The following is an 11,949-nucleotide window of genomic DNA, read 5'->3' as shown; positions in this document are numbered from 1 at the left end:
CCACACACAAACGATAAACATGATATACAACAATAGCATCTCCCACTGGTGTGGACACATACACAGGAGTAATCAAAGAATCACGGGGCACAACCAAATAGGAAGCAAAATAGGATGACACATAAGAGTAACTAGATCCCGGATCAAATAGAGCTAAAGCATTTCTACTGCAAACTGAAACAGTACCTGTGATAACATCATCATATAACTCAGCCTCATGCCTGGCTGGGAAAGCATCCACCGGGACTGGGCCCCACCACCCTAAACTACGTCCATGGGATGGCCTTTAACTGGCTAGTCTCCACCTCTAACGGTCTAACCTCCACCTCTAACAGTCTGACCTCTACCTATGGCTGCCCAACCCCTGCCTCTGGCTGGCTGATCAGGTGGTGTAGCAACTGGTTCATGAACCATGGCACGAGAACTCTAATGTTGTGAGCTGCCCATTGCCCAAGGGCAAAATCTAGCAATGTGCCTCGGATCACCACAAATATAACATAACCTCGGTTGCGATGACTGCTGACCCTGAAACTAACCATGTCGACCCGAATAACCACCCTGATAACTCTGGAGTGGAGGTGCACTAATAGGAGTTGGTGGTGCACTATAGGCTAGCTAGTCGGAATAATGCATTTGAGGGCCACGACCACCTAAGGCATCGTGGGCTGCCTGGAGCGCTGAATGAAACGGCCTGGGAGGATGGCCTCTACCAAAAGTACTCCTGCCTCTAGATGAGGCACCGCTGAACTCACCGGAATGACGAGACTTCTTGTCAGACCCCTGAACTCCCTGAGTAAGAACCATTTCGACTCGTCTGGCGACATTAGCAGCCGCCTGAAAAGAAATCTCACTCCCAGTGTCCTTAGCCATCTGCAATCTAATAGACTAAGCAAGTCTATCAATAAACCTCCTCACCCTCTCTCTCTCGGTGGGAAGCAGAAGAATAGCATGACGGGAGAAATCCACAAAACGGGTCTCATACTGAGAAACAGTTTTACATCCCTACTGAAGATGCTCAAACTGACGGCGATGCTCCTCTCTCAGTGTGATAGGCAGAAACTTCTCCATGAAGAGCTGAGAGAACTGGTCCCAAGTAAGAGCAGGCGACCCAGTTGGTCTGGTCAATAAGTAATCTCTCCACCATTTCTTAACCAGTCATCTGAAATGTAGCAAAATCGACACCATTGATCTCCATTATACCCATGTTCTGTAAAACCTCATGACAACTGTCAAGATATTCCTGGGGGTCCTCTGAAGGAGCACCACTGAAGTGAACAGGAAAGAGCTTGGTAAACTTGTCCAATCTCTATAAAACCTCAGAAGACATAGCTGGCCCATCTCCGACCTGTGCCGCAATAATCGGCTGAACTAATCCGACTGGCTGAGCTGCTGGAGCCTGATACTAGGGAGCTATCTGCTCCAAAGCGAAAGTGGTAGGAGTCTGGGCTCCACCTCCAACCTGAGATACTATTGGTGCCATGGGAAATGCGTCAGTCTAGGCCACACACTCCATAAGGCCCACCAAACGGACCAAAGCGTCCTAAAGTACTAGGGTAGCAATGAACCCCTCTGGAACATGAGCTGGTCTGGTAGGAACAGTCTGGGCTGGAACCTCTTCGCCAAGCTCTATCTAAGGCTCCACTGTTAGGGATGCTGCTCGGGCCCTAGGCTGAGCCCTTCCCATGCCTCGGCCTCTGGCACGGCCATGGCCTCGACCTCTGCCCCGCGTAGGAACTGCCACTGGAGGCTCTGACTGCTGCTCAGCTGAGAAAGCAAAATCGCACGACAGGGAAGAATAGAAGTGAAACTTGTTCCTAAATTTCATAGCCTCTGGAAGATAAGCACAGACGTCTCTGTACCGATCCTCTAGACTCTACTAAGCTTGCTCGTGAATCGCGAGACCTAGGCAACCTAGTGCTCTAATATCAACTATCACGACTCAAACTTTCCCACCGACGGGACCGTGATGGCGCCTAACATTTCACTTGCTAGGAAAGCCAACGTTAGAGAATCATTAAACCAATTCCTTATTTATATTCAGTAATTAACAATAATTAACTAAGATAAAATATAATAAGTGCAGAATATCATAAAACTGTATTAATTACTACCGCCCGGATCTTGAGTCACAATTCACAAGTATTCTAGAATTTACTACAAATAGTAGTCTCAAGAAATACAACTGTCTGAATGAAAGAAACAGTAGAACAGAAAAGATAGACGGGGACTTCAAGGTCTGTGAACGCCGACAGATCTACCTTGAGTCTACTGACAACGGACAAATAGCAAAGTCTCGATCAACCCGAGCCGGTATCAAAATCTGCACAGGAAGTGCAGAGTGCAGTATCAGTACAACCGACCCCATGTACTGGTAAGTGTCGAGCCTAACCTGGACGAAGTAGTGACGAGGCTAAGGCAAGGCACCTACAAATCAACTTGTACAATTTAACAATGCATATACAAATAATAGAAATGAAGAAGTAAACAGGAAATGTCTGGAGGGGAACATACTGAGGGGAATACAAGATGAAGAACTACAACAGAATGATTACTGGAACAGTCAATATACCATGAATCAACAGGAATAGTGAATACAGTAAAGAAAAATGCACGGCATCACCCTTCATGCTTTTACTCTCAATCTCACCATAAAAATCAAAAGAAACGGCACGGTATCACCCTTCGTGCATTAACACTCACAATATGGCACGACATCACCCTTCGTGCATTAACACTCACAATATGGCATGGCATCACCCTTCGTGCATTAACACTCACAATATGGCACGACATCACCCTTCGTGCATTAACACTCTCCCTTATCATAATGCAATGCATAAATAACAATAGGGAGATAGAATAACAAGTACAAACCTTACTTTAACATCTGGTTCCATAACATCAATCTCAACTTCGAAATAAAATATCAATTATCACCAAAAAATCCGTAAGCATGATAAGAACGATAAATTGAACAACACTAGTATAACACATAGAAATTAGGCATAAGAATGAGACAATATAAGAAAAACTGAGGAACATGAAAAACAGGTAAGTTGGCGGCGCATAAGTACTCATCACCTCATATATACGCCGCTCACATGAATTTCACATAGCAAGTAATCTAAGGTTCCTAATTCCCTCAAGTGAGGGTTAGACACAACACTTACCTTGCTCTAAAGGCCACTTAATTCTCAATCATAGCTTTTCCTTTGGAATTCACCTCCAAACCACTCTTATCTATTCAAAAATGACTCAATAATATCAAATATTGCTAAAGGAATCAATTACATTGCATAAATTTAGATTTCCCAATTTTTACTCCAAAAAAGTCAAAAATCGACCCCGGGCCGGCTTGGTCAAAACCCGATGTTCGGACCAAAATCCATTTACCCATTCACCCCCGAGCCCGAATATATAATTGGTTTTGGAATCCGATCTTAAATTGAGGTCTAAATCTCCAAATTTCCGAATTTCCTAGTTTCTATCTAAAACCCCTAATTCTACCATGAAAACCTTAGATTTTAGATTGAAATCTTATAAAATGTAGTGAAAGATTGAAAGAAACCAGTTTAAAATCACGTACCTATGATTTGGGGAAGAAATGGTCTTTGGAAAATCGCCTTTTGTGTTTTAGGTCTTGAAAATTTGGGAAATGAAAGAAAATTCCCGTCCAAAAGTCATTTTGATCAGCTGCAGATGTCGCATTTGTGACCTGAGCTTCGCAAATGCGAATTTGCGAAGCTCGCAATTGCGAAGCCTTCACAATCTTGTTGCCTTCGCAAATGCGAAGAAAGTGTCGCATTTGCGACCACTGTATCTTCGCAAATGCGGGCAAAAGATCGCATTTGCGATCCATATCCCTGCTAGACTCCCTTCGCAAATGCGAAGAAAAGTTCGCAATTGTTAATACAGGCTGGCCCAGCTTCTCTTCGCATTTGCGATGAGAAGTTCCCAAATGCGAGCTCAACAGTGATCGCAAATGCCAACCCTGACCTCGCATTTGCGAGGTCTAAGGCCTGCAACACAGCTGAAGCACACCAGCTATTTTTTCTAAGTCCAAATCACTCCGTAGCCTACCCGAAACTCACCCGAGCCCTCGGGACTCCAAACCAAACATGCACGCAAGTCTAAAAATATTATACAAACTTGCTCGTGCGATCAAATCAGAAAAATAACACCTAAAACAATGAATTTAGCACCAAAACTCATGAATTCCTCAAGAACATTTCAAAATCACTATCTTCTGCACCGGACGTCCGAATCACGTCAAATCAACTCTAATTTCTACCAAATTTCACATACATGACTTATATATTATATTAAACTTGTACCGGGCTCCGAAACTAAAATACGATCCCGATACCAACGAGATCAAACATTAATCAATTTCTTTAAATCCATAAAATTTGAGTCTTGCAATTTTTATCAAAAATTCATTTCTCGAGCTAGAGACCTCGGAATTCGATTCCGGGCATATGCCCAAGTCCCATATTTTACAACGGACCTTCCGGGGCCGTCAAAACATAGATTCGGGTTCGTTTACCATAAATGTTGATCGAAGTCAACTAAAATCAACTTTTAATGCATAAATTATTATTTTCATTAGTTTTCAACATAACAGCTTTCCGGAAACCTGCCAGGACTACGCACACAAATCGATGGGGGTAAAATGATATTTTTAGGGTTTAAGAGCGCAGATTCGAGTTCTAAAACATAAGATGACCTTTTGGGTCATCACACTTATCTCACCGTATGCGTTTCAACACCCTGGCCTTATATCACTGCATGACTTCCAGTAGTTCCCCTACTAGCCAAGCGTTTCAAGCCACCCTTATCTCACCGCATGCGTATCAATATCACAATATTTCATAAATCGCACCTCAAGTGCCCAAATATCACAGCATAATACAACTTGCACCTCAAGTGCTCACATATCACAACATATCACAAATTATATATCAAGTGCTCAAATCTTACCACATATCACAAATTGCACATCAAGTACTCAAATCTTACAACATATCACAAATTGTACATCAAGTGCTCAAATCTTACAACACATTATTTTTCCATAATAAGAAACCACGACTCGATCATAATGTGCACAACATCTTAACAAAATATTCGAGAGTGAACAGCTCAACCAAATAATATTTCACAATTTAGTACTTTGCCTCAATATGATTCACGGCCTTTATAATTCAATACCAAATTTTCAACAACATAAACTGACAAGTAATTCATCAAGGAACAACACCTCTTTTAAATCACAACTTCAGGAAATTAATAGATTTATTCATCTTATTAACTAAATTTTACATTTAAATTATCTGTAGGTAAAATCAATAATGAAAGTATTTTCCATAAAAATGGCAACTCAAACAAACACAGAGTTCACATAAAAGTCAAGTGGCAATCATACCAAATTATCATATAAAAACAACCCCGACAAACAAGGAACGAGGCATGACAATAATGGATTTAATAAGTTACAATAATTTTTTCCAACTTAATACTTAAGAAGGGCGTCTACGAATTTCAACCGATATAATTTGCACATATAAACCAAGTACGTACTCGTCACCTCACGTACATGGTTTTCAATTACACGGTTTCCACATAAGACTCAATGCCTAAGGGGTAATTCTCCCACTCGAAGTTAGGTAAGATACTTACCTCTTTGAAGTTAAGCCGATATTCCAAAATAGCCTTCTTGCTTGAATTGACCTCCGGACAGCTCAAATCTATCCAAATTAATTGTATAACTTCATTAAAATTCATCGGAAATAATTCTGGATAATAATACGTCAACTTAAAAATTTATTCCAAAAAGTCAACAAAAGTCAATGCGGGACCCGCCTCTCGGAACCCGACATAATTTTCATGAAATCTCAAGACCCATTCTGATACGAGTTCAACCATACCAATTTTATCAAATTCTAATAACAACTCGACTTCTAAATCTTATATTTTTGTTTTTGGAAGATGTTACAAAAATCTTGATTTTTCCTCTATTAAATCCGAATTAAATGATGGATTCAAAGACATAATCATGAAAATTAATCAAATTTGGATAAGAATCACTTACCCCAAACACCCACGCAAGAATCTCTCCAAAAATTGCCTTCTACCGAGATCCAAATTTGATTTTGAGTTATGAACGCAAACCCCCATTTTTGGGACTTTTAATTCTGCCCAGATAGGCCTTCTTCGCGTTCGCGGCCATTTCTTCGTGTTCGCGAAGGACAAACCCCAACTGCCTCAAATCCTTCATCGCGTTCGTGACCTCCTCGTCGCGTTCGTGATGACCAGCTGACCAGCTCCTTCGCGTTCGCGTTCGCAAAGGCCAAACGACCTCAGACCCCACTCTTCCTTTCTTCTTCGCGTTGCCTTGGCCGCGTTCACGAAGGCTTGCCCAGCTCCTTCTTCGCGTTCGCGAAGGCCAAACCAATATCCCCTCAAATTCCTCTTTGCGAACGCGGAACTCCCTTCGCGTTCGCGAAGAAGGAAACCAGACTTCAGCAACAGCAGTCCAAACAGCTCTAATTTGATCTGAAATCACCCCGAAACACACCCGAGCCCCTCGGGACCCCGTCCAATCATACCAACCTATCCCATAACATAACATGGACCTGCTCGAAGGCTCAAATCACATCAAATAACGCCAAAAATACCAATCGTACCACGAATCGAACTTATGAACTTCCAAAACTTTCAACTTCTAAAACTCGTGTCGAAACCTATCAAAGCAACCCGGAATGACGTCAAATTTTGCAGGCAGGTCTCAAATGACATAACGGAGCTGTTCCAACTCTCGGAATCGCATTCAGACCCCGATGTCAAAAAGTCAACCCCCGGTCAAACTTTCCAAAATTTTGAGTTTCGCCATTTCAAGCTTATAATTCCACTACGGACCTCCAAATAATTTTTCAGACACGCTCCTAAGTCCAAAATCATCATACGGAGCTAACGGAACCAACGGAACTCCATTTCGGAGTCGTCTTCACATAGTCCCGACTACGGTCAAAATCCTAAAACTTAAGCTTCCTTTTTAGGGATTAAGTGTCCCAAATCGATCTGAATCATCCGTAAATCAAACTCGACCACACACGCGGATCATAATACATATTGCGAGGATGCTCGAGACCTTAAGTCACTAAACGGGGCATAAATTTTTAAAACGACAAGTCGGATCGTTACAGAAGCTCACAGAGCAAACTTTAAATAATAATTAATCATACGAGAAAAGAGAAATATATAAAAAGAGATGCAATAATATGATTTGGTTGCCTCACCTATATATGAGCAATTCACTAAAAAGATAGTACACAAACTTTTTCCTCCAAAAAAGGAATAGCCAAATAAAGAATAGATTTATATTTTTCTTTTAAGAAAGTAACAAGATAATTGTGGCAAATATTTGCCCATGCTTCAAAGGAAAATTAAAACTTAAATATAATAAATTAGGCCAGAAGCAATAACATAACATATCATTATTTTATACAATAAAATATGTATAATTATAATTACTACTTAATAACTAACTCATTTCGTACGTGAAGATTTAGAAAATATTCAATTACTTTAAATTCATCTTGTCTTAACGTAAAGTATTTATTTTTTATTCAAAATATTAGTGCATATATCTCAACATCAATTGTTATTTCACATAATTCATTCTTATTATTTGTGAAGTAGGACTTTTTAATAATAGACGCAAAACACACGTGCAATATCGCACGTACACTTAAAAGTACGAAGACCTTAACGAAATGTTGTTCGTCTTTTTACCCTTTAAAAATATATTTTATATTTGATAAAATTGTAAAATCATAAGACTTACTTTATATTTAGGAGTTCGAAATCACATAAATTTGTTCCCAATATAATTCTATATTGGAGATATTTTTCCTAATAAGGCTGCACGAAAAACCGAATACAAAAAAATTAGGAGAAAAGTTTCTTTTCCAACAAGGAACTCGCCAATTTGGGTAAATCTTTTGTTTTTCGTCCTTGTATTTATTCACACTGGACCAATTTTTCCTTTTTAATCCTTTCATACGAACAATTTGTTGTTCTTAAGATTTTAATTATTAGTATTCTTTAGAAGCTTGGTATTGTTTAATCCGTTTCTTTTTCACTCTTAGAATCTACCACAACATGCTAGAAAGAATATCTACCATTAGGTTTTAAAATAGTAATTATTGTAGAAAAAAATAGTAATCATTTATTTGTGGAAAAATTTTAATTTATCATTTGTTGAGGAGGAAACATAACCAAGTTAGGAATAACATTTAAAATTTAATGCATAATCCCGTTAAATAGATGAAAAATAGTTGTCTTTTGGTTAAAAAAAGAAATTAATATTTAGTAAGAAAGTTTATTACATAATTTTACTAAAAATAGGAATTAGCTACAAAATTCATCTTAGCAAACATGAATTTGGATAATATGTCGTTATCATCACTAAATAGAATTCGCGATGGATTTTTTTATGAAGTATAAAATTTGTTCCAATAGATCTTGTGGTCCATAAAAATATGTTTTGAAAATCTACATAGTATAATTTCCAAAAAATAATAGCCGATATATATATATATATATTTGTCGTTAATTTTTTTTCTTTTTATAGTTGACGTCTCTAGAGTACATGGTACCTAGACGATCATATTGATACGAAACTAAAACAAAAGAAGTAGATATATAATAGATCATCACTAAGCTTTCAAATATATCTTGGTTACATCGTTATCATGCTTAGTTAGGCGATACACTACTTTATTTGATTAAATAAGATTAATATTCATCATTTTCAAGGGCATAAATATTTTAAATTTTATTTTATAACTCAAATATAATTTTAATAATATTTTTATGTAATTTTTAATAATTTATACATTGATATATGGTACATGTGTATCGCGCGTACCGGAAACTAGTCAATTTGAAAAACACTTTTGAACATTAATTAATACTTGATCAAACTTTTAAAATGTACTTTTATAGTGTTTTTCAAAAAAGTAATTTTAAGGAAAAGCTATTTCTTCTCAAAAGTGCGTACCGAAAATCACGTTTTCTTCTCCTAAAAATTTGGCCAAAGACGTTTGGCAAACAGTGTATTAGTTTGATGGTAACATTGGCACAAATCCCTATGCATAGGTATTTCCGTTCAATATTTGTTACACACCAAAAAAATCAGTTGGTGCTGCATAAAATTGATAAATCCTCTATTGACAACTAAAAGATATTATCCTTTAGCAATTTTGAAAAGGATTAAATTCAGATTATCTCCTCATCTGGAGATCATAGCCAAAGATAACACATACACAATACTCCCTCCGTCTCATATTAACAATCGTGATTACGAAAAATAGTTGTCTCAAATTATTTATCACTTTAGAATTTCAAGACAAAATTAATTATATTTTTCCTTTTTTTGCCCTTAGTAATAATTATCCTTGAACACTACAAACACCTAACTTTGTTCAAATACCAATGAAGAAAAATTAAATATTAAGACATGAATAAAAGAGTAAAGTAGTCAAAATCCCATCCTAATTGATTTTTCTTAAGGGACGTACTGTACAATAGAATTATGACAGATAATATGAGACGGAGGGAGTATTAGTTAAGGTTGAATACATACAGAGACCCCTAAAGTTGTTACGATTCTTTATTTAAACACTCCAAATAGGTACAACACATACTTTCAACCATGTCAATGAAATGTATTTGATCCCTAAAGTTGTTACGATTCTTTATTTAAACACTCCAAATAGGTACAACTCATACTTTCAACCATGCCAATGAAATGTATTTGATTAGTACACTTTGAGTCTGCTACGGTTGTTCATCAAAATAAGACCTACTTGAGTGTCTAAAATTATGACAACTTTAAGTGTTTTCGTATATATTCAGTCATTAATAAACTTCGTGTCTCCATATATATTCAGTCATTAATAAATTTCAGTAATGTCATACTACAGCCAATACACATAAAGATTACTTCATACCCTCCCTAAATCTGAACACTAATGAACGTGGAGATAATTGGTTGTTAGAACACAAAACCTTAAGGAGGATAAGACTTAGGTTATTTTCACGCTTGGTCACTAGATTTTAACAGTAAAGTCACAAAATAACATTTTCTTATAATTAATGTCAAAAAATTAGTAAAGTTGCAACTATTCTTTGTATCATTAAAATGACTAAATTATGTGTTAATATTTTAGAGAATAATAGTCATCAAAAAGTGAAATTTTTGTTACGGTAATGACACATCATTACTAAATCCCAATTTGTCATGATCATATTTTAAACCATAACAATTTTAAAACAGTAAAATTAAATTCACGTCAAACTCCTGCACTTCCGTTTCCTTCCTTACTTCGTCTTGCTGATAATTGAGTTATGTTGTCCTTTACATTTATTTACTAATTTTCTATTGTTATTTGATTTTATATCGAGGTTATAGATTCCCTTACCCTATTTTCTTAAGCTGTGAGTGGTATATATATATATATATATATATATATATATATATATATATATATATATATATATATATGTCAATTTCTTGGAAAATCCTTAATATCATTGACAATAAGAAACAAAGTAAGAAGGTTAATAAATAATTTATTACTCGAAATTGTTGCACTCAGTAGTTATAGTTGAAACACCAAATAGAAGATTTTGAATTGCCTATGACTATTTTATATCCTATGATAATATTAATGCTATCTGTTAGACAAAAAATCCTGTGGATTCTAGATATAAGCATATAAATTAACATAAGGCGCCATTTTATTCGTGATATTGTTTAAAGGGTGATATTGAAGCTTGTTTCTTATCAGGCTGGAGGCATTTTTACTAAACCTTTTTTTAAAAGGGGACTCCACCATATATTTTCAATTTCTCCTAATTAAGAAGAGTATTTGTATTTTGGTTAAATTCATATTAAAATGGAAAAATATATAATGAAGGATCTCTTATGCGTTCTTCTCCTAATTATTTTTTTTCATATAACCATATGCAAATGCTTATTTTTAAGTTTTAGGGCCGAATATTAGCAGCAGAAAAAATTTAAGCAATAACCTTTTTATTTAAATTATTCTAATATTTGAGACTGTCGTATAAGTAACCTTACGATAAAATATCCCCATTGAAAAAGATGTGAGGTTTGATTTTAAAGTATTTATTTCTGAACATGACAACATATTACGGTAATCTTTATCCTTTTGATTCACTATCATTACACTTTTTAGTGATAACATCATATTAGACAAGTATATATTGACAACATTGTTTTCTTCATTGATAGCACAGTTAAATCACAAGATTTTTATACGAGAGAGGTTTGGGCAGTGGCGCAGCCAGAATGTTTTCTAAGGGGAGTCAAAAATATAAATAAGTAAGCATATGAAAAAATTAAGTGAAGTCAACACATAATATATATACATAAAAAATCTACGCGAGAGTCCATTACTCAAATGATCACTCAACTATTCGAAATTATTATCTAGTAATGTCATCATTCTTTCGTTTGTAATAGAAAAATCATTTAACTATGTCTATAGCAGTCAAAAAGTCACTCAACTAGATTTCTTAAACTTTTGATTGCCAAATACCTATTTTGCCCTCTAAATTATCAACTTTTATTTTTTGTTAACTTTTGTAATATTATTATTTTTTTATTTTTTTAATCTACATTATCAACCTGCCTATAGAAAAATAAATTTTATTTTAAAAAAAATAAAAATTAATAGTCTAGCATATATAATATCAGAATAATAAAGTAATTGAGCATAATTTTCAAGAATATATAATGTATATTATCAAAATACCTTTATTTTAAATAATTATTTTTATATTACATGCATAGAATATATATTTTAAAAACTTTTATTTTCTTTCATTCTCAATTGTGTCAATAAATTTTTGAGTTTT

The sequence above is a fragment of the Nicotiana tabacum genome, chromosome 13 (assembly GCF_000715075.1).
Source record: "Nicotiana tabacum cultivar K326 chromosome 13, ASM71507v2, whole genome shotgun sequence".
Classification (NCBI taxonomy): Eukaryota; Viridiplantae; Streptophyta; class Magnoliopsida; order Solanales; family Solanaceae; genus Nicotiana; species Nicotiana tabacum.
Note: the sequence above shows the minus strand (reverse complement) of the source record.